Genomic DNA, 24,871 nt, shown 5'->3' on the forward strand with positions numbered 1-24,871 from the left:
AGCGGTGACCTACATATTTTGCCACCTCTAGGGCAAGCATAACCATTGTCAGCAGGTGATCGATTTAGATTTTCTTTTCGCCGTCTGCGTTTGTCCTCGGCAGCGGATTTTCTTTCGGTCTTACATAATTAAAGATACCGTAAAGTGTTTTGGATCAAAGAACACCTTTCATTTTTTGCTGTTCCTATTCCCAGTGGAATATGCAATCCTAACTGTCGTGACTATTGTCTCAGGTTCGAGCCCCCCCCTTTCCGTCATGCAGGAGGTTTGAACTAGGACCTAAAAATCTGATGGTATGTCTGAGTCTGTCAACCTGGCACATTTCATATCAATACCACTACACTACAAGTCAGGATGAACTGATTCGTTGCAAGTGTTAACTTCAATACCACTACACTACAAGTCAGGATGAACTGATTCGTTGCAAGTGTTAACTTCAATACCACTACACTACAAGTCAGGATGAACTGATTCGTTGCAAGTGTTAACTTCAATACCACTACACTACAAGTCAGGATGAACTGATTCGTTGCAAGTGTTAACTTCAATACCACTACACTGCAAGTCAGGATGAACTGATTCGTTGCAAGTGTTAACTTCAATACCACTACACTGCAAGTCAGGATGAACTGATTCGTTGCAAGTGTTAACTTCAATACCACTACACTGCAAGTCAGGATGAACTGATTCGTTGCAAGTGTTAACTTCAATACCACTACACTACAAGTCAGGATGTTGCAAGTGTTATTTCAATACCAGTTTCAAACGTTTATAATTTAGCTCTTATTAGCTTGCAAAACTTGTGTAGTTGGTGGACACTGGTTTTGAAAACGGCTTTAACGATTTTCCTATAAATTTAACAATTTATGTATATCCTTGAAGAAACAGAACTACTAGCTAATTGGTCACAGAGTGAATGAAATTCACTGGGTTTGACAGCATTACATTTCTTTGTTTGCCGTTGTATTTTCCAATTAAATTTGGTCAATTTTTATAGTTGGAAATTCCCACATGTATGAAGTAAAGAGTTGAATGAAAAACAATTAATTAATGAAATAAATTTAATTATGTAGAAATCATAAGATGAGTACAAAAAATCCTTCTTTATAAATCTTTCATTCATCTGCTATAACAAGCAGAGTAATCGCTCTTACAGAAGACTATCGCCTTCATAAAGGAGGGATGCCTTTTTTTTTTAAATACATATTTTATGTTGCTTGTTTGAACTATGGATTTAACCCTTCAGTTGTAGCAGAATGATTCAACCCTTAGACTACTGATACTAAGTGAAAGCCACAATATGGCTAAACTCATAAGCTGTGAGAACTACAATGTTGGGTTCATTGTCATGTCGCAACAGTTCACTTTCAGTTCCAATATCTCCCATGCTGTCATTATTTCTATTGGCTCTATCACATCGCGGGTGGCGACTTAAAACCGTCTCAGTGGCGGCAACATCACAATAAGTCCTGCCATCTTGGGGTGCCAGAGATTCACCCAATTAGGGGCAATGAGCCGCCAGCACTGTGCTTTCGATTGCCCCATCGATGACTTGTGCTAAGCAGCCCTGTCCACCCTCGTTATCTTGAGAGCGCCCCCTGCAGGCGTTGATGACTAATAGAAAATTGATAGCTAGCCTTTGGAACCGATTGTACAGCATTGGCAAGGCAGTACGGAACACCAATGGGATCACATTTAAAGATTTCTTTCTAAAGCCATGGACGACTTGAGAAAAACAGGTCATTACATTTGAAGATTTGTTTTTAAAGAGAGTACGGAATACCGAGGTAATCATATTTCAAGACGGAATTCTTTTTTTTAAAAAACATAATTTCAATGGGAAAAGGGGTGTTAAAGAAGCTATTAAAAAGTTGAGCAGGGAATTTAAAATTGTAATTACATTTTAACAGGAGTGAGTCATATGCTGATGATAAATTGCTGCATTCCTTAATTATTTTTTTTCTAATTGCTTAAGAAAAAAGTTGTTGAAATGGTTCCAACATGAAATAACTCAATTTTGGACCAGGGCCTAGTATTTTAGACAAATTATTGTTGGTTTTTAAAACACATTTTTTTTTCACTTGGGAAAAAAAAAACATTTTGTAATGTAGGAGGAGTTGTTATGACATGATTAGGATTTAGTGATTTGTTTCAGGAATAGGGGGAAAGTTTTACTTAGCGACGATGACGTAAAGTTTGTTAAAAAGTAAGAACGCTCTATTCGACACTATCAACAAGACGCTTTTGATTAGAGCAGTGAAAATAAGAAGTTAGATCCAGACGGCTAGTAACAGAGGACATTAGACGGATCCCTTCTTGAGGATTAAAAGTGTTTCCTATTTTAACACTAGTGTCGACTACCTATCTTGATTGTTTTGGCATTTCGCCGGTGTTTGAAGGTTACCTCCTGTTTATTTCATTGTTTGTATTTGACACAACAGCCACAACAGTAACTAGTCCTGAGCGATCAGAGCGTAAAATGTAGACATCAAATGAGGAGAATAAAAGAAATTAATAAATTTGTTAAAAACTGAATATTAGAACAATTTCAACACTAGGAGATGTTCAAGGTCAAGTAAACAAGGTCAAGGACGCTAAACGGAACATCAAAATGTTGCCAACTAAACAAAAAAAAATTGAGTTTCTGATTGTGTCATTCTCTGATTGAATGCACTACCATCACCATGCTTGACCCGGAGACTGTTTTTGTAATGTATTTTGTTTTATTTAATTCCGTGTTGCGAATTGCGATATGCATTTATTTTTATTGGAAATATGCCATTTTATTTCTTTGGGCGATTGGCACTAGAAAATCTCCTTTCTTTGACCTTTTCAGTATTTGCTAACTTTTTCTAGGCTAGTCAACAGTCTCTGCTTAAAAATAACAGGATTAGGGTTAGGGTTAGGAAACTTGGTTAAGATTAGGGAATTTCGGGACCAGGATTAGGGTTTGAGAATTTAGGGGCTAGTATTAGAGTTAAGAAATTTAGAGTCCAGGGCATTTTACATATTTTATTAGAATAAACATGAAAACACATCAGCTGACAGTATTTTAAACAGGGGAGATCATTCTGCTTTATTTCTAACTTCTAAATTCTAGTGTTGTTACGTAATAATTAACTCTTATCAAATATTGTTTTATGCAAAAAAAATTTAAACAATACATCCATCCCAGTGGCACTACAGCCCATGGAAGGTGTAGGCTTGCTCTAGCATATCTTTGGAGGCGACCTGCCCAACGTAGTCTGTTTCTTTGACAACGGTATCATGGTCATGTGTTTATGATTGTTCTCTAAATCTTTCAAGTTGTATTTCCTTATTACTCCTACAACGTGATGACTTGTTTGAAACTGGGCAGCCATAATGCGAGCAAGTTTCTCCCGAGTTGCAACACCAAACAGAAATCAACATAATCCTTACAGACACTCACACACTCACACACGCACTCACTCACTCACACACACTCACTCACACACACTCACTTACTCACTCACACACACTCATTCACACACACTCACACACACACACACTCACTCACACACACTCACTCACAAAAACACACGCTCACTCACACACACACACACACTCACACACACTCACTCTCACACTCACTCACTCACACACACTCATTCACACACACTCACACACACTCACTCACACACACTCACTTACACACACGCGCTCACTCACACACACACACACTCACTCACACACACGGAGATCTAAAAAAAAACATGTCTCTTAAAGAGGTCAAATTTAAAAAAATAAAATCACGAGTAATTGGCCTTATTAGAAAGGCTGATGTAACGAATAAAAATCGCATTTTGTTTTTTGTTTTTTTTTGTTTTTAATAATTATTCAATCTCTTGTAAAACCACAGCCAACTACGAGAGGATATTTTGGAGAAATGTATTAGGTTCGTTTCAATTTAAAATGTTTTAATTTTGTGTGATTCTGATCAGATTGCTCTCCTATATGTCTGCATGTTCGGTGTGAAGTAACAAAATAAGAACTATAATCCTGTCTGTCAATGTACAGAAATAAAATTAGCTTAACTACCCGCGATAATGTTAGTGGGAAGGAAATACGCTTTTTTTGTCATTTCAATCGGGTAGTTCCCCTTGATTCTAGTACTCTAGGAAAAGTAGTGTCAATGGAATGGAAGGTCAACACGGGTGTTAATGATATGTCCTATGTCTGTTAGCTATAGTCATAAGATAGTCACCATAGTCAGTACAACGAACAACCAGATAATGAACTTATGGATCTGTTTATAAAATAGATTTTAAAAAATTGTTTAACATTAAACAAAGTAAGATTAATGTGAAAACAATCGCAGCATCACAAGATGTCATTAGAATTATATGTAAGTAAGTTGGAGATTGACGTTCTTAACCCTATCCACAGAGAACTTGTTCAAGCCACACTAAAGCAGGGGAGACTAGCCTTCAATTTGAATGAAACTCATTTTTGTAAAAAGTAAAATATAAAAAAATAAAGTATTCAGAGGTTGAGTATTTAAATTTAAATGTATTTTGTTTAACTATACTTTAAAAAATGATTACATTCAAACTAGAGTTTAACCATTGTGGCCAATTAGCTAGCAATTCTTTTCCCAAAGATATACTCAACTGTCAAATTTCAGGAAAATCGTTAGAGCCGTTTTGGAGGTCCGTGTCCACTCAGGTTTTTAAAAATATTTTTGCCAATGTATTTGCAAGCTGAGTAGAGGAATTTGTACAAATAAAAATAAAAGAACAAAGGGAGAAACTCATGACTTAGAAAACTATATATTGCATTCTGTAAGGTTGTCATTGCCTATATAATGCTTGCCAGTTCCAACGGCATGTGTTTCAAATAGCCTTGTAACAATCAGTCCTACTCCTGGCCTAAACCAGTAAGCTTGGCTACCACCTTTGAGAGGGAAAACTATGTATTCAAAACTTATGCCCAGGATTTCATCTCAATTCCATGAGATGATCCATAGCCTCGTCCCAACTGAAGGAGGTCATACATTAAATTCAAACACAATGTGTGTAATATTAGAATGTACAAAAGATGAGTAGATCGTAAAACTAATTATAGTTACACTGTAACTTCTTACAGACATGCCGTGTCAGCGGGAGGGGGGATATTTGAGGTACATATAATAAAACACGTACGTCTGTAATTTGTATGAATGTCATTTAATGTGCCTATTTTCACCACGCAATTGTCCGCCAGCTGCTTGTATTCGGTACGCCTCTGCTTGCGATGTTACCTAAACTACCCAGCTACTTGTATCCGGCACGCCACTGCTATGTTGCCTAAACTACCCAGCTACTTGTATCTGGCACGCCACTGCTATGTTGCCTAAACTACCCAGCTACTTGTATCTGGCACGCCACTGCTATGTTGCCTAAACTACCCAGCTACTTGTATCCGGCACGCCACTGCTATGTTGCCTAAACTACCCAGCTACTTGTATCTGGCACGCCACTGCTATGTTACCTAAACTACCCAGCTACTTGTATCTGGCACGCCACTGCTATGTTGCCTAAACTACCCAGCTACTTGTATCTGGCACGCCACTGCTATGTTGCCTAAACTACCCAGCTACTTGTATCTGGCACGCCACTGCTATGTTACCTAAACTACCCAGCTACTTGTATCTGGCACGCCACTGCTATGTTACCTAAACTACCCAGCTACTTGTATCTGGCACGCCACTGCTATGTTGCCTAAACTACCCAGCTACTTGTATCTGGCACGCCACTGTTATGTTGCCTAAACTACCCAGCTACTTGTATCTGGCACGCCACTGCTATGTTGCCTAAACTACCCAGCTACTTGTATCTGGCACGCCACTGCTATGTTACCTAAACTACCCAGCTACTTGTATCTGGCACGCCACTGTTATGTTACCTAAACTACCCAGCTACTTGTATCTGGCACGCCTCTGCTTGTGATGTTACCTAAACTACCCAGCTACTTGTATCCGGCACGCCACTGCTATGTTGCCTAAACTACCCAGCTACTTGTATCCGGCACGCCACTGCTATGTTGCCTAAACTACCCAGCTACTTGTATCTGGCACGCCACTGCTATGTTACCTAAACTACCCAGCTACTTGTATCCGGCACGCCACTGCTATGTTACCTAAACTACCCAGCTACTTGTATCCGGCACGCCACTGCTATGTTACCTAAACTACCCAGCTACTTGTATCTGGCACGCCACTGCTATGTTACCTAAACTACCCAGCTACTTGTATCTGGCACGCCACTGCTATGTTACCTAAACTACCCAGCTACTTGGATCTGGCACGCCACTGCTATGTTACCTAAACTACCCAGCTACTTGTATCTGGCACGCCTCTGCTTGTGATGTTACCTAAACTACCCAGCTACTTGTATCTGGCACGCCACTGCTATGTTGCCTAAACTACCCAGCTACTTGTATCTGGCACGCCACTGTTATGTTGCCTAAACTACCCAGCTACTTGTATCTGGCACGCCACTGCTATGTTACCTAAACTACCCAGCTACTTGTATCTGGCACGCCACTGCTATGTTGCCTAAACTACCCAGCTACTTGTATCTGGCACGCCACTGCTATGTTGCCTAAACTACCCAGCTACTTGTATCTGGCACGCCACTGCTATGTTGCCTAAACTACCCAGCTACTTGTATCTGGCACGCCACTGTTATGTTGCCTAAACTACCCAGCTACTTGTATCTGGCACGCCACTGCTATGTTGCCTAAACTACCCAGCTACTTGTATCTGGCACGCCACTGCTATGTTGCCTAAACTACCCAGCTACTTGTATCTGGCACGCCACTGTTATGTTGCCTAAACTACCCAGCTACTTGTATCTGGCACGCCACTGCTATGTTGCCTAAACTACCCAGCTACTTGTATCTGGCACGCCACTGTTATGTTGCCTAAACTACCCAGCTACTTGTATCTGGCACGCCACTGCTATGTTGCCTAAACTACCCAGCTACTTGTATCTGGCACGCCACTGCTATGTTGCCTAAACTACCCAGCTACTTGTATCCGGCACGCCACTGCTATGTTGCCTAAACTACCCAGCTACTTGTATCTGGCACGCCACTGCTATGTTGCCTAAACTACCCAGCTACTTGTATCTGGCACGCCACTGCTATGTTGCCTAAACTACCCAGCTACTTGTATCCGGCACGCCACTGCTATGTTGCCTAAACTACCCAGCTACTTGTATCCGGCACGCCACTGCTATGTTGCCTAAACTACCCAGCTACCTGCTACTTGTATGAAAACATTTTCTAATGTCAATATTTGATCTCTTCCGTAACAAGTAATAATGACTCATGGTTCTCTCCCTTTGTCTTCCAAAATACATGACATGCTTGTCTCCCTTTGTTTTTCTCCCTTAAACCCCCCCCCCCCCCTTCCTTTTAACAAATACCAGTTTTATTTAATGAGCAGACGTAGACCATTAAATCATGCAGTTATCCCCCCTGCCCCATGCCTGGACGACTTTATCCAAATGGCAAACTGCTGTTCCGAGTAAGTTCCCTTTTGTTAACGTCTCAAACCCCCAACGTCTGCGAGTATTATGGTCCTGATTAATGAGGTGTGCTGTTAATTACCTTCATTAGATCAGACTTGTTATGTTTGTACAAGGATCGGACAAATCAAATTATCACCGAGATAACAGACGCACACACATTTATAAATAAAACAGATTCACTCTAGGGACGAGGAAAGCCACACACACACACACAGGCACAAACTAAGCGTTGTCCACATCGCACGGACTGGCGTTGAGATAGTGTTGGTAATAAATCAAAAGTCAAACATTCACGCACGCGCATTAAAGCAATGATTTACTGTCACGCGAAACTAAAGCGGCTTCTTCATTGCGAAATATTAAAAGAGGTACCGAGCGTTAGTCCGTGTTAAGGAACGGGAATTAGGTGTTTGTGTTTTTCGACCGTTATTGGGGAGAAAAAATTCTGTCTTTTACGTGAAAAACAAACAACCGAAATAATAATAAATAAATAACAAAAAATAACACTAAGCTTGTGTGACAAACAACATTTCTTGGCCTCTGGTCCTTTAATCTTGGTCAGTCTTAGCTGACGTAATGTCAATGCTATTATAGATCTCTAATCATTGGGTATTTTTTAAGCAATCATGACATATTTACTTTGTATTGGTGTTTTCCATCGGAATTATGATATAATTTGACTTTAAAAAAAAATAGTTTTCTTGTTTTTGTAAACTGGCTTTTTTTTCTTTTCTTTTTTTTTTTTCTTTTCTTTTCTTTTATTTTTTTTTTTAAACCCGAAAAAGGGGAGGTAACACATTATAATTGACTTTATTAAAAAAACGATTTTAAATAAAAGCACTTTCGTTTTATACAAAATATATAAAAAGACTTTAAAAAAAATATATTATTTAAAAATTGATTTCAAAATTATACCTAATACGTTTAAATTCTTTATTTTTACGCTTTTTTTTTTTTATAAATCAGAAAAAAATAATTTCAAAATTATTTCAGTAAACGTACACCAATAATTTGCACCAAAATACAATTGAGCTATATAAAGAGCCAGTGAAAGAAATCTGGTTTACCGTTAATGCAGTACTTATACCAAAATTGGAACGATACAGAGAAGATTAGCATGGCCCCTGCGCAAGGATGACACGTAAATTCGTGAAGCGTTCCATATTTTTTTTTGTTTTTATCCACACCGTGAAGTAATATCTCAAGGTTTCTGCATTTTATTTAGATCTATATCTTGATTAAACCATTCGATTTTTTAATTTATTCAGGGTTAATGTTCATGTATGTATATTGCGTTATAACCCCTCTCTCCCCCCAGATATTTCATTCAACAACATTGTGTAGACGTATTTACTTCACTTTGAAATTTGAAAAAAATCATGAAATTCTTCTTCACAACAAAATAAACTTCATATTTATTTACAAATATTATACGGGCTTTCTATAGTATTGTAGTCATATACAAAATACATTCAATCACAAGATGTTAAAAGATTTAGATTTATTCTCAACTCATTCAAATCTATTCATGATCGCCATTCAGTTTTCTCCCCTTTTAAACAGTCGTCACCCCTATTCAATACATAGGGCATCTATTACATGGGAAGCGTGGTGAAGAGGCTAAGTACGATTAGCTTGGCTTGGCTAGGCTACGTGTGAAGGCTCGAGGTTCGACACCCGACTCGAACAGAGTTGTGATTACTGAGCGCCTAAAGGCGGCACGGAAAACCTTCTCCCAGATACCCCCTCCTCACTGGTCCACGAGATTGGACCATAAGCCTTGTGTAGAGAGTTAAGTCATTCGCTAAATAATTTTAAGTAAAGACTTTTTAGAATACAAAAACTTATAATTTTTATAAGTACTTGAATAGCCCAGTGGTTAACGCGTCGGCCTTCTATCGAGCAACTTTTTTGTAAAGAAAAAGCTTTTAAAAAATCAACACGGAAACCTCCCAGACCCCCTCCTACCCCCCCAAACTGACCCTCACAAGTGATTGGACAATTGTGTTCAATAGAATCGATCAATAGAAATATTTCCAATCGCACACAAATTTATTGGTCCAGTAGGTCAGAGCTATACAACAGTTTATAGTTGTTGGTCCAGTACGTCAGAGCTATACAACAGTTTAGTAGATGAAATAATGGATGCGATTTCACTCAATAGCACGTTATTTATTTTTTTTTTGTTTTTTTTTTGTATTTCTTTTTTTGTTTTGTTTCAGATCCTCTTGGTAATGTTCCTTTTTTTGTTGTTGTTTTGTTTTTTGTTTATTTTGTATTATACCACAAATATGATCTCTCTCTCTCTTTCTCTTTCTCTCTCTTTCTTTCTCTCTCTCTCTCTCTCTCTCTCTCTCTCTCTCTCTTTCTCTCTCTCTCTTTCTCTCTCTCTCTCTCTCTCTTTCTCTCTCTCCCCTTTCATTTCTATCTTTGTCTCGCTTGTTCTAACTTCTTTGCACTCTCTCCGCTCTCCTTAGTGTATCTGTTGTTTTTTTTACTCTTTTCTATCATTTCCTTCTCTCGATTTTCTTTCTCTTTCTCCTCGTCCTCCTCTTTTTAATTTTTCTACTTTCTCTCTCTCTCTCTCTCTTTCTCTTCTATATTTTTTTTCTCTTTCTACTTTTCTTTTTCCCTCACTTCTCTCTATCTCTCTCTCCATTTGCTCTCCTCTTCTTATCTTTTTTTTATCTTTCCCTTTTTTCTCCTCTCTATCTCTCTTTATCTCCCCTCTGTTCTTTCTCTCTCTCTCATTCTTTCTATACTCTAATTTTTCACACCTCGTCCTCCTTATTTGATCTTTTTAATTTCTCTTTCTCTCTCTCTCTCTCTCGTCTGCTAAAAAAAATATCCCATAACCTATTCCCTTTCTGCACTCGTGATCTAGTCAACACTGACATCTCAGACTACGACGAGACCTCGATAAAAGACAAAAGTCTTCCAAGACAGACAAGGTCAAGAAACTCTGACATGTTTATGACCTTCGGACCCAGTACCTTGTCATTGCGTCACGAGACAAGATATGGCCATCTCAAATGTCCAATAACTGGAAAAGACCCAGAAGTCACGATCTTACTGTAAGGTGTAATCATCTTTTTGTGTTCGTTGTGCTAGGAACGTCTGTGACCTATAAAATAATGATCAAGAAGTGTCTTATCTCTGACTGTACTTTAGGTAATATCTTTTCATCGGAAAGTATTTTCATTATTCATAGTTTGGTCAGTATATATTTTGGTCAGTATTGATATTTTCAGTACGCTACCTCAAGGCAGTCCTTCAACAATGACAGAGAGTCTTGGGCAGAAGATATCCTGTACCTGGTTACTCCTAAATGGAAAGATGTCTTTAAATTAGACAATCGAAAAACAACAACAACAACAAACAACAGATTGATGAAGTTACGCATTTTTTTAGCGGCCTCCGAAAGGGGAAAAGACGCTATTAGTTTTGTGTGGAATGTCTGTCCCTCCGTCCGTCCCATTTAGATCTCGTAAACGAGAAAAGATAGTGAAAATCCGACATAATAATATTTTAGACCATTCAAAGTTCTGATGCAACGGCTACTTTTTTTTCTTTTCTGAAAGCGAAAAATCTAATTTTTTAAATCACTTATGCTAGCAGTTTTTTTTTCATAAAAATACACCACTTTTACAACTATCCGCTATGAATAGTAACTGTGACAGGTGGGGAAATGTGACGTGTGTTTGGCACGTTTTATGTCTAGGGGATGATTATTTTTAATGCTATCACACCCCCACTTATCAGCATGTGAATCGGGAGCAGACACGCAACGAGACAAAGCAATGAAAGATAGATACAAAAGTTAAAATAAAGGAAATTTATTTACATAAATATACATATAATAATAAAAAGGGGGAGGGTTTGCATCTATCTCTAGTACATTCTATGTTTAATCATCACTCTTGCACATAATAAGAGAGTATGTCACTTTGTCCTCTGACTTAGCTGGTTGTCCTGTTGATGTCGCAGCTGGCTGTGTCCTGGCTTGAGGTTCTGCAGCTGGAGGTGGCGCTCTAGCGGATAGAGGGACGCCGGCGATATAGTTCTTGTGGAGTCTCAGTCCCAAGTTCTAGTATCTGTAGTGGGCACAGTATGGCGGGTGGCCGGATACCGTGGGCACAATGTTACTGCGGGCAGAGCTGATCTGCTTTGGGCAGCGTGGTTGACAGGATATGTCCAGTGAGTTGCAGAGGGTTGGCGTAGCTATGACGTCTCACACAGATCTGGTCTATAGGGACGTCGCACCTAATAGCTTGACAGGTGGGCTGTCGAATAGGCGGGCAATGCCGATAGCGCCAAGTAGTAGAGTTGAGTAGATCTCAGTAGGCAAGTGCAGTGCTGAATAGCACTAAGCACATAGATAGTAGGTGATTCTTGATATCAAACAAATAGGCAGACACCTGAGGGAGGCTGCGGATAAATAAAGACAAGTTAGGACTGTCTCTCATACATCTTATCGATGCCCTCGTCTGAGGTGCATTCGTCAGATTGGTAAAATTGCTTTAGAGCATAAAGGGGAGATGATGACAAATGGGATTTGGAAAATAGATGGCAGATAGTAGCAATATAAAAATGTACATGAAAGGGAACGTAATAATATAAAAATGTACATAGAAGGGGAAATAATAATCTCAAATAAACAACACAGGTGGATAGAGAAAGAAAAGGGGGGGGGTGAGTTGGGCGGTGGTCAGCGATCCAGATGGTTTGTTTACATATGACCGTGGGTCGAGAACAATGGAGCGTGCTTGAATGTCCCTTCAAGCGTCGCAACTCTCATTAGAGTAAAATGAGTAAAGGGGAGATAATTCGTTACAGGGGAGATAACTCGTATCTCTCTTCTAGACGCAGTATCAGTGCGCTAGTAAGATTATCAAGGCGGCCAACCGAGATAAAGGAAATAAAATAAGATGTACAAATATATACATGGTTGCATCAACTATCAATTGAGCAACGTAGCATTAACAGGGTAATGCAGTATACAAATAAATACATAGAACATGTTTATGTTTTCTACTTACGCCAGTGAGAAATACACAATGCACTAATTAAATATAAATGAACTAAGCAAAATATACATGATAAATCCAATGGAAATATACACAGAGTAATTAAGATGGAACTTGTGATTAAGTTCGGCTTACCACCAGGTATTCCTCTAGGAGAAAGAATAAGTGATATAGTCCAGACTCGATAGCTCAGCTCGAATGCGAAAGAGAGGGTGATTTGAGTTGGTTTACTATATATATATGCCTGGAAAGTGTGGGCGGACACCGGAAATGTCCTAGGCTAAGAATTTAGCTTACACGTGGGTGAAGTCCGACAAGCGACGCACCTTGGTGTATCACGCGGTATGTTGACCCGTGTAATCTCTTAGATCAAAGAGAGACGTGAGAGAAGGGGGGGGGGAGAAGGATTAGCTTGCATTCAAACCAAGGTGGGGTCAACCGCGACCGTCCTTCAGACATCCGGCGGGCAAGACAAAAGAGATTGTGTGTCTACCTTTCCCCGATCAAGGGCAGATAAATGAAAGGACGCGCCTTAGCTATCTCCAAGGTGGTCAACTAAGTCTAGCCTGGAGAGGAAAAGGTGGCGCGGGTGAAGAATTCAGGGGTAGGATGGGGAAATAATTAAAATAAAATAAATAAATGATGAAAAATAATAATTAATGCTGTGATAATTTAGAGTGACTCTGACAGCGAGTTTTTGACTTGTCACATACGCCGCCGCCAAGATGGATCTATCGCAGAAAGATCCATAAAGTGCGAGCAGACTGATGTCACTCTAACTTTAAGATCAGTTGTTATCACAGCATTAGAAAAAAAAATCTGGAAAAATAAGGGGTAGCCATGCCAGGAGGAGAGTCTGTCCAAGTCTGTCCGTGGTCTACTTTCCGTCCCTGAATATGTAGTCACCTGGGTGAAACCTTTGGGGTTGCTTGGGAGAGTAGATTGGGCGATTGGATGAGTAGTATTTCCTTCCTGGGGCGGATTGGGGAGCGTGATTGGGGCTTAGGCGGGGTGCCCAAGGCACGTGTGCCCGTTGGGGCTTACCTCCGAAGCCGCTGTGAGGCGCTTCTTCACGAGAGTAAGTAGTCAGCTTACCTCGGTATCGTCTGACACGATCAATGTCAGGGAAGAGTGGCCTGATAAAGAATGTGGAGTTCTGCTGGAGAACGTCCCCACGAGTGCGATAATCTGGCTTACATCGTGGCTTCCTGACACGGTTAATGCCAGGGAAAGGTAGATATTGAGTGGTGGCTGAGGAGCCAGGGTGAGAAGAGTTTTCACGAGCGCGAGGGTTCGGCTTACCCCGTGACTTCCTGACACTATCAATGCCAGAGGAGGGTTGATTTTGAATGGCGGTTGAGGAGCCATGAAGAGGAGTGAGTCCACGAGAGCAAGGTTTCATCTTACCTCGGGGCATTCTGACACTGTCAATGTCAGAGGAATGTTGCTTAATTTTGGCTGAGTAGCCTGGGTCAAGAAGACCCTCACGAGCGCGGGTATACGACTTAACTCGTGACTTCCTAGCAGAGTCAATGCCAGGGCGGAGTGGTTTGAGCTTCGCTGATGAGTCGGGACTAAGCGTATTAGTGTGGCGACCAGGGCTTCCAACCAGCTGGTTGCTGCCACGTTTCTGCTCCGTCGATCTACCGACGGGCAGAGAAAAGTATGGCTTGTTGACTACTCCAAGAGGGACATATTTGGAGCCTAGAATGAAATCATACACTGGCGTGTCCATGACGGCGGCGTCAATGGTGCCATGTACGTATCTGCACTCCACGTGTACCCTCGCGACAGGTAGAACCTGCGGAGGAGTGCCACGGTCTATGGACTGGATTGTCACTGTTCCACCAGTGAGATCCGATGGGTCAATCAGCGTTCTATTTATAACCGCTCCGAACGAACAGCCTGAGTCGTAAAGGCCCAAGACTTCAACACCGTTGGCCAGAATGTTCTCTACTCCCGGAGGAGAAGAGGTGGGGTGAGGTGGCACGGGTGGGAGTTCTGGTTGGCCGAGTTCAGTGGCAGTGGGTTGAGGAGCCACGGCCATCGTGGAGACGAAGTATGGGTCCTCCTCCGGTTGGTCAGAAAGATCGATCGCGGAGGGTTGAGAGACTGGCGTCACCGTAGATAGGGTCCGTGGGGCCTGCTGCTGCCGTTGTGGAGTGGGTCTACTGTCACGCGCGCTATGACGTGAGTCACGCTGAGAGTAGTTGGTCTGGTTATAGCGAGACTGGTGGTTGGGGCGGTTATTGTGGCTATGAGGGGCTGATTGCCGACCTGGTGCCTGGTTATGCTGGGGAGTTTTAGGAGCAAGGTTGGGCTGAGCAGGAGAAGTTGGTTGGTCTGTTTGTTGGTCTGTCGCGGTTGCTTTGCCTTTCAAGTCCTTGCGGGCGTTCAAGTACCTATCAGCGGCGGAGGCTATGTCAGCGGGAGCGGTTGCTTGTTGTTCCTTGACATACACTCTGACCTCTGGGGACATGCATTCCAACAGCTGCTCAGAGAGTATGAGGCATGCTAGGCCATCAAAAGTCTCTGGCAATTGGCTGAGGGCGTGCCACCTGACCAGGTACTTGTCCAGCCTTTCGCAGAGGTTGCCGTAGGTCTCTCTGCGTTCGAGGCGGGAACTTCTGAACTTTTTGTGGTAGGCCTCGGCGGTCAGCTCAAACTGGACGAGTAGCGCCTGCTTGAGGGCTGCGTAGTCTTCTCGCTGGCCGGAGGGGAGTTTGGAGTAAACTTCGTAGGCTTTGCCTCGGAGGCATTGGGATAGCCGGAAGCACCATTTCTCCTCTGGCAGACCGTAAAAGCGTGCTACTTCCTCAAAGCGGACAAGATAAATTTCGATGTTCTCTGTCTTGTCGTCGAAGTGATCCATTGGCATGTGGGGTAGGCCGTTCAAGGAACTTTGAAAGGATGCTGGGCTAGCCGGGCGAGATTCGGAAGAAGCCTGGCGGGCGGCCTCGTTCTCTTTGTCCGCGGCTATCTTTTCTCTCGCTGTAATTTGTTGCTCTTTTTCTCTTTCTCGCTCTGTGACTTCTTTAGCAATAGCTATTTCAGCTTCCTTTCTTTCTCTTTCTTTAGCAATAGCTATTTCAGCTTCCTTTCTTTCTCTTTCTTTAGCTATTTCATTATCCTTTTCCTTCATTGCTAGCTCATGCTCCCTTGCGCTTGCTAATCTTCTTTCTTCCTTTTCGTCTTCCTTTCTTTTTTCTTCTTCTCTTTCAAACGCCTCAAATCGTGCTCTCACAATTTTTTTTCGTTCTGCCTCATCATCAAATAAGGTGGCTGCAAAATCCTTCAATTCAGCCATTTTCTGCTTCATGTCAGAGTCCGCTTTCGAGCGTGTGCCGCTGGCCATAATGATGAGGGGTGGGTAATGAGAGGTACTAGGATGGTGAAGGGGCAGATAGAATGGATAATAGGATTGAGCTAGAATTAAAGAAAGTGGGTTAGTGAAAGTGAGTCGCTGGTTATAGGAAAGAGTGCAAAAGGAATGTGGTGTCTGCCTAAGTTAATCACAAAGTTCCTGCAAGGAAATGTTACACATGAAATGCGATAATAGTAATAAATAAAATATGACAGAAGTGACACTCTTGATAATGTGAAGTGATGATACTTATAAATATTTTTAGAAAAATATTGATAGGAATTTAGTTATTGCTGCCTGCTCGTGCCTGCTGTACTAATGGGTTAAATCCACGGACGGGCTCGCCAAAATGTGACAGGTGGGGAAATGTGACGTGTGTTTGGCACGTTTTATGTCTAGGGGATGATTATTTTTAATGCTATCACACCCCCACTTATCAGCATGTGAATCGGGAGCAGACACGCAACGAGACAAAGCAATGAAAGATAGATACAAAAGTTAAAATAAAGGAAATTTATTTACATAAATATACATATAATAATAAAAAGGGGGAGGGTTTGCATCTATCTCTAGTACATTCTATGTTTAATCATCACTCTTGCACATAATAAGAGAGTATGTCACTTTGTCCTCTGACTTAGCTGGTTGTCCTGTTGATGTCGCAGCTGGCTGTGTCCTGGCTTGAGGTTCTGCAGCTGGAGGTGGCGCTCTAGCGGATAGAGGGACGCCGGCGATATAGTTCTTGTGGAGTCTCAGTCCCAAGTTCTAGTATCTGTAGTGGGCACAGTATGGCGGGTGGCCGGATACCGTGGGCACAATGTTACTGCGGGCAGAGCTGATCTGCTTTGGGCAGCGTGGTTGACAGGATATGTCCAGTGAGTTGCAGAGGGTTGGCGTAGCTATGACGTCTCACACAGATCTGGTCTATAGGGACGTCGCACCTAATAGCTTGACAGGTGGGCTGTCGAATAGGCGGGCAATGCCGATAGCGCCAAGTAGTAGAGTTGAGTAGATCTCAGTAGGCAAGTGCAGTGCTGAATAGCACTAAGCACATAGATAGTAGGTGATTCTTGATATCAAACAAATAGGCAGACACCTGAGGGAGGCTGCGGATAAATAAAGACAAGTTAGGACTGTCTCTCATACATCTTATCGATGCCCTCGTCTGAGGTGCATTCGTCAGATTGGTAAAATTGCTTTAGAGCATAAAGGGGAGATGATGACAAATGGGATTTGGAAAATAGATGGCAGATAGTAGCAATATAAAAATGTACATGAAAGGGAACGTAATAATATAAAAATGTACATAGAAGGGGAAATAATAATCTCAAATAAACAACACAGGTGGATAGAGAAAGAAAAGGGGGGGGGGGTGAGTTGGGCGGTGGTCAGCGATCCAGATGGTTTGTTTACATATGACCGTGGGTCGAGAACAATGGAGCGTGCTTGAATGTCCCTTCAAGCGTCGCAACTCTCATTAGAGTAAAATGAGTAAAGGGGAGATAATTCGTTACAGGGGAGATAACTCGTATCTCTCTTCTAGACGCAGTATCAGTGCGCTAGTAAGATTATCAAGGCGGCCAACCGAGATAAAGGAAATAAAATAAGATGTACAAATATATACATGGTTGCATCAACTATCAATTGAGCAACGTAGCATTAACAGGGTAATGCAGTATACAAATAAATACATAGAACATGTTTATGTTTTCTACTTACGCCAGTGAGAAATACACAATGCACTAATTAAATATAAATGAACTAAGCAAAATATACATGATAAATCCAATGGAAATATACACAGAGTAATTAAGATGGAACTTGTGATTAAGTTCGGCTTACCACCAGGTATTCCTCTAGGAGAAAGAATAAGTGATATAGTCCAGACTCGATAGCTCAGCTCGAATGCGAAAGAGAGGGTGATTTGAGTTGGTTTACTATATATATATGCCTGGAAAGTGTGGGCGGACACCGGAAATGTCCTAGGCTAAGAATTTAGCTTACACGTGGGTGAAGTCCGACAAGCGACGCACCTTGGTGTATCACGCGGTATGTTGACCCGTGTAATCTCTTAGATCAAAGAGAGACGTGAGAGAAGGGGGGGGGGGGGGAGAAGGATTAGCTTGCATTCAAACCAAGGTGGGGTCAACCGCGACCGTCCTTCAGACATCCGGCGGGCAAGACAAAAGAGATTGTGTGTCTACCTTTCCCCGATCAAGGGCAGATAAATGAAAGGACGCGCCTTAGCTATCTCCAAGGTGGTCAACTAAGTCTAGCCTGGAGAGGAAAAGGTGGCGCGGGTGAAGAATTCAGGGGTAGGATGGGGAAATAATTAAAATAAAATAAATAAATGATGAAAAATAATAATTAATGCTGTGATAATTTAGAGTGACTCTGACAGCGAGTTTTTGACTTGTCACAGTAACAAACATGGGAGGCTCTTTAGTGGGGGAGATGGCAGTATACAATATTGTAGACACATTTATGCAATTGGCTTTAAATTTTTTGTCAAAAAATATTTCTAAAAAAATATATATATTTTTTTTATAGAACACTTAGCTAAAGGAAATTTTTTAATTATTTTTTTTTTTTACGGAAATGTGTTTTTCTTGAGGCTGTTCAATAGGAGATTGATCCTTTACATAACAATTAGATCAATTAGATATTCATTATATGACATGAGTTAGGCCAGGTTCACACATGACTCCAGCTTCACCAATCCTTTGGTCCATTGGACCGCTGGGGCACCACACAAGATCTGTCAACCTTCATACTCCATTCTTCTCTGACATTTGTCTTTGATAGAATTTAATTCTGATGTTCTTTTTAAAAACATTGAAACCTGCCTTTTTATTTGCCTGGGTGGACTACTTTAAGGGCCGATTTTGAGTTTATGTTTCCACACAAACTGTCTTTGTAACTTTTTTTTTTGTGTTTTTTTTTTGTTTTTTGTGTAAATCTCGTTTTTATATTAATAATATTTGATCTTCCAATTGCTCAGGTATCAGTGTATTACTAAGTACACAAGTATTTATGTCATTACATTTTCAACATATATTTAACATGCGTTGCAATGCAACATAATATTACCAGAAGAGAGTATGTCAATGTAGATTTAAAATCAGGATTAACATTAAACACAGACGACATAAAGGACCCATTAAAACCAGAAGAAGGGTTTGGATTAAGAGGTCGACCAGTTGGAGCTTCCGACCAGCGTCCCGCGCTCTAAGGCAGTAGAGATGAAATTACTTAGCGTACAATATCCGAAAGCCCTTCAAAAGCCGACCCTAAAATTAGCCAAACAAGACAACATGGGTAGGGACATTAACTCTACCCACGTTTTGGGATTGTATGGAGTACAATGATTCTACTGTAAATGCAGTAATGACGGACGTACTGTCGGAGATTTAAGACTAAGTCCTTAATCTAGTCAGGGCAGTGTTTTAACACTATAATTATACCCTTTTGTGTGTGTGTGTGTGTGTGTGTCTCTCTCTCTCTCTCTCCAATAATTACAGGCCAGTTAACTTTATTGGTTCCGCCAAGCGTAAAACTTATACACGACACGGTGACTCACACAAAGGGTTTTGCGTGTGTATATGTGTGGGAAAAAAAAAGGGGGGGGGGTTCACATTAAAAAAAAAAGGGGGGGGGGTGAATTAGTGTGTATGTAGTTCCAAATATGGGGGTCACAGTCAAAGTAGTCCTATGTGTACATAATCTGAGCTTGTATGTTGAGATATAAGTGTGTAGAGTCAAGGACAGAAACATAGATTTAAAAAAAAGAGGGGCGGGGGGAGGAAGGCGTACCTTAAACATCATCTATAAGAAAAACACATAAAGAAAACTAGCATGTATTGAGTGACATTGTATCAAGTATCATAAATCGATCGATAATTTTTTATGACTCAAAATTTAACTTGATACATGCAATACCATATAGGTATTATTGTCCAAAAAAGATAAACCGTAGCTTTATTAGTGGACTTTACCGATTGGGAGAAGGTTTCCATGCTGCCTTTTCAAAAGTAATTTAAAAAAAAAAAAAAAAAAGGAAAGTTGCTCGAGTCTGAATTCAAACTCAAGCCTCCGGGATGGAAGGTCGACGTGTTTTCAAGTACTCATAAAAATAGTAGTCTATTCTTAGTTTTAAATCTTTGGCTTGTTTGTCGAGTCGACTGTGCTTGATTATTGTCACGTGTCGCCCGTCGCTGATTTACTACATTTTCTATATAAAACAAATTTAATTAATTAAGACTAATTGATTTACCAACTTGTTATTTTTTTGTTTATTGATTCACGTGTCATTGACTATAAATAATTGTGTGCAAAGCTTCAAGTTTGATCCGAGAGTGAAAAGTGGGAGAGATATGTCGTGTACAAGATTTCCCATAGAAAGAGTTGCTAGAAGCTGAGTACAAACCAGTCCTAGTTCTGTTGTTGTCTAATTTTTTTTTTTGTCATTTCTATCTTTTATTTTCTTCCTAATTTTTTTTTCATATCACTTTCTTTTTTTTTTTTTCTAATTGATATTTTTCCTTCTTTTTTTTCTCTTTATTTCTATTCTTACTTTTTTTTTTGACCAGTCTTTACTTCTCTTTTTTTGTTGTTGTTGTTCTTTCTTTTTCTTGCTTTCGATTAATTTTTTATTTTTATCCTTCCTTTTTCTTCCTTACTTTTTAAAATTGTCTTTCTTTCTTATTTTTCATCATTTTGTTTTCACTTTTTTTTTCGAATTTTGTTTCTGTTTGTGAAGTTTCAGGTATGTCTTCATTGTCATTCTTTTTTTGACCTTCTTTTATCTTATTGTTTTGGTCCTCTTTCATTCATGGCCACATTCCATTCCAACGACGTCATAGATTGTACAGGTTCTCACCTGTCTTGTTCTAGTGTGGACACTGTGAATGAAAAGAACCACGTGGACTGACTGACTTAACGTTACGGCATGCTCTGTGGATTCAGGGTTACCTGGAGGAGTGGAACAGAGGCCGGGGGAGGGGGAGGGGGGTCGCCGCTCTGAAAGTATTTTTCTTACCTATTTTACAATGATGGTTCTAAAAAACATAAAACGTGCATCAAACAGGGTGGACAATTTCTTGGAACCGAGGCAGTTGTATGGCTGGTACCACCACCTAGGTCTAGAGTTACTAGTTAGAGCTAAGGTTGACACCAATAGTTACAGAGGGCTCGAACACTGACCCGCGATGTCGCGAGCTGTGAGCATTTTGGACCAATAGCTCGTTGCCACGTCTGACGTCATGACCTGTGACGTGGTAACGGGCTATTGGTTTCATCAGGTAGCGATGTTGCAGGTCAGTGTTCGGGCCTTTTCTAACATTTGGTCTCGGCTGGGTTGCACTTTTACTTTTCTTTTTGTATTGCATTGATTCCATATATCATCAGCTTATTAACTCTCTGTCTCCGTAATTATTTTCTACATGCTGAAAGAATTGTTCATTTTTTCACACTTGTACATTCTAACCTGTTATGATAAAACTTCAATAACATTTTTGTTTGTAATATGTAATCAGAAAACGTTACTTTTGTTATAGAATTATAGTAGAATGCATGCTCTTTTTATATAACACAAATTAAAGTTTATAAAACCAAAAATTGATTGTATTTAACGGGACAAATCAACGATTATCTTTAATTAGGAGAGAAAGAGTTAAACCTCGATAGTTTATGTACCCCATCCAACCAGGAGTGAGAATCACTCGTAATACGCACGTGATTTTGACTTGAAGATGACCGCTGACATTGAATGCCTTAGGAGCACTTGTTTTTACGCATCCGTTCCCCTAGTTTGAATAATGTAGGCTACACGTTTCATTTCCTTCTACATCTGCAGCAGTTTTAAATAGTTTACAAAACCTCACACGTTACAAATCGTCTCCGACAGCGGCAGAGATTCCGTCACTTGTCGTCTGTACAATTTGTCAACATTTTTCTCGCTATGATGTCATCATCGTTAGCCCAGATAAGGCGCGCACTAGATTGCGCTTCGTTGACGCCCCAGATTTCTCAACAGCCGAGGAATTTTTCAAGGATAGGAATTTAATTCATGGGGAAAATAGATTACCTTGTTGTTTGTGTCGGGGACGCAGCTTGTTGTTTGTGTTGGGAAGTAGTCGGTCTACAGATAGACTGAATTGTGAAATAAAATCCAGTATATTTTGTTTTTAAAACAGCCAAGAATATTGCTGACATGCCTGATCAACACATCATGTGATAATGTACCTTTAAAGACATGGATCTAGATATCTAAGACTTTTTTATATCTTGACTTTATCAGCGCTAATAATTCACTTTTCTCCTGCTACACAGGTAATCGAGTACTTATGGCCTGTCCTATGCAAAGCGATTACGCGTGATTGTCTTACGACAGTTAGGGTTGGGGGGGGGGGGGCGCTGCTTTGTTCATTCAAACGTTTAGTTATGAAGTGGGTGATATATCTGGTTTGTGTGTGTGTGTATGTGTGGGTTTTAATTGATCAAAAGATCGCCAAATATGTTCATCTCATTGGCAGTTTACAAAAAAAAAAAGGTTTCAATGTAACAGTATGGATGTTTGTGGTTTCTTTGCAGTGGCCCTAATACTAAGGCATGTCTTTGAGTCCATACTTTAAGGAGGAGTGCAATATTTCACGTGGATATGCAGTCCTAGTTGTGACCTACATATTTTGCCACACTTTCATCGCAGACATAACCATTGTCTGCCGGTGGTCGGTTTCAAGTCGCTTTTCGCCGTCAACTCCCGTCCTGGCCAGTAGATTGTCTTTTGATCTCAATTTGTGTATCCCTCATTGAGCCGTCTGACTCTGGAGAACATGACAGTGCTTTTGTTGCGTTTCGGTGTCAGGATTTGCTAAATGCATTCTTCTACAATGTCGCTATTTTTTGTTTTCTCTGCAGTCTTTCCCCATGCAACTTTATCATGAGCTATCTCCCCTCCTTACACACACAATCTTCCTGGTTGGTGCCAGATGTCCATATGGTATGTGACTGACGTGATCAAGTCAGCAATGTCTGCGTTGTATCTTGTACAAACACTCTCATTTCTTACAGTTGTCATATTTGAGTCGTTGTTTTTATTGTAACAAAAGGTCAAAATTATGCCAATAATTAATAGCTGTTTTTTCTTATAAATCGAAGTAGCTAAGATATAGGTCTAACAACCATTTCATTTAATAGAGGATAGAGTCTTACACATATTACTAATTCACTTGTAAGCCCCTCCACTAACATGAATAAAATATTGTCCTTTCAAGGACACTTTCTTTAAATCTCAAGCGGTCATCTTGGTGAAATAAAAGCGACAAACAACCAATGAACTGGACTCATCAACTTGATCTAATTAATGATGTTTGCTGTCTTATTAGGACTCCACTATTCAGTCAAGTGATTTCCCCTATATTTTAAATTGTATTAAACTTCTTTACTTTACTCTTCCTGCTACAGTATTTCTGTAGAACAGTGGTTACCAGACTGTGTTCCGCGGAACCTTAGTGTTCCAAGGGGCCTGAATAGGTGTTCCACAAACTACTGGAATAATTGACTAATAGACCATCACGTGAATTAATCTCTCTAAAAAAATAAGCAAAGTGTTCCGCTAAACACTCAGAATGTGCGAAGTGTTCCGTTAAGGAAACTGTTTGGGAAGCACTGCTCTAGAGAATGTTTGTGACTTCTACCAGTCAAGCATTATGCGCTGTAGATCTGTCCAGATTGTCTTTTTGATTGCACTTGACTCTGTGAGAGTTTTTAACTTCTGTGTTCCTTCCTGGACCGCCATAGTTCCCCAGTTCCTTTCTCTCCCATGTTTTTGTTGTACTGAAGCTACACACTCACTTTTTAACATCGACATGACCAACGCATCATTTTTTCGACTCAGAACCGAACACAAAAGAATGAGACGACATATGTTCCGGAAACTTAAAATCTTTTCGAGCGAAACCTGCCCTTGTGGAGCATCACCAGAGAATGCTGGCCATGTCCTTCAAAGATGCATACTGTATCAAGAGACCCGAACAAGACTCTGGCCCCAAAAGCCTTCTATAGAAAAAAAACTATACGGAGAACTGTCAGATCTGGAAACCACTGCGCAGTTCATCTCAGAGGATTACTGATCTCACATAGAGGATTACTGATCTGAGAACGAAGAAGATTTTTAACATTGTATTGACATGTCACACATTTGCACCTACCTTACGAGCCTTCGCGTGTTGTTAGTTACAACCTCACTCAACATGCGCACACACACGCAAGGCACCACTCACACATGCAATACACAATTACACTGACACTAACAAAAACTAGTGATGGGTGACATGAAACGCAGATTTACCTCTTCAGACTTTGTGGTCAACGGTTAACGAGATATACATATGACCAGCACAACGACCAACCACCTTTACTTTTCCCATTAGAGCTGGGTAGACTCAGATCAGGCCTAAAGATCTCGAAATAAAAAAATTCAGGATTCGAACCCGGGATTCCTAGCGCTTTACCACTCGGCCATCGCGCCTCTAAATGTAGATTTAGGCCATTGCTAAAATGGGGCGCCAATAAGAATAAAAATGAACGACTTTCTATTATACGTTCAGTGTCATAAAACGAATGACAAAGTTAACACAAGAACAACATTTTTTTAAATATTAAAAAAAAAATCTTATACGAAGTGTAATTGCATCAATTAGTTTGGAACAGTCATGTAATTATATTTTTAATAGATCTAGACCAACGACAATAAATCTGTACGATTAGAAATATTTTACCTATTGTTTTTTAAGCGCAGTTTCATGCTTTTAGCTTTCTCAATACGCTATAATCCTATCACTAGTCTGGATCAGTTGGAGAATGGGGGGTGGGGGGGGGGGGGGGGGGTGGAGAAAGTAAGGGGTATCTGGGCGATCGCTTTTTAAATGCGATTAATAAACAAG

The 24,871-nt window shown here is 40.5% G+C and overlaps 1 protein-coding gene and 1 non-coding gene across 3 annotated transcripts in view; one reads left to right on the forward strand and one right to left on the reverse strand.

Annotated features, from left to right (window-relative positions):
* LOC106063751 (kelch-like protein diablo) overlaps positions 1-24,871 on the reverse strand; it is a 90,736-nt gene that overhangs the window by 58,612 nt on the left and 7,253 nt on the right. Inside the window, exon 2 of one of the 2 annotated variants that reach the window (XM_056022200.1) lies at positions 10,795-10,859. The exons of the other annotated variant lie outside the window; for it this stretch is intronic. The gene's annotated coding sequence lies outside the window, so the exon portion shown is untranslated. The remainder of the gene's footprint in view (positions 1-10,794; positions 10,860-24,871) is intronic. 2 annotated transcript variants of the gene reach the window in all.
* LOC129925490 (U6 spliceosomal RNA) lies at positions 8,597-8,704 on the forward strand. Its single transcript, XR_008777256.1, has one exon. It is a non-coding gene; the product is annotated as a U6 spliceosomal RNA (small nuclear RNA).

Source organism: Biomphalaria glabrata, chromosome 3 (genome assembly GCF_947242115.1).
Source record: "Biomphalaria glabrata chromosome 3, xgBioGlab47.1, whole genome shotgun sequence".
Taxonomy (NCBI): Eukaryota; Metazoa; Mollusca; class Gastropoda; family Planorbidae; genus Biomphalaria; species Biomphalaria glabrata.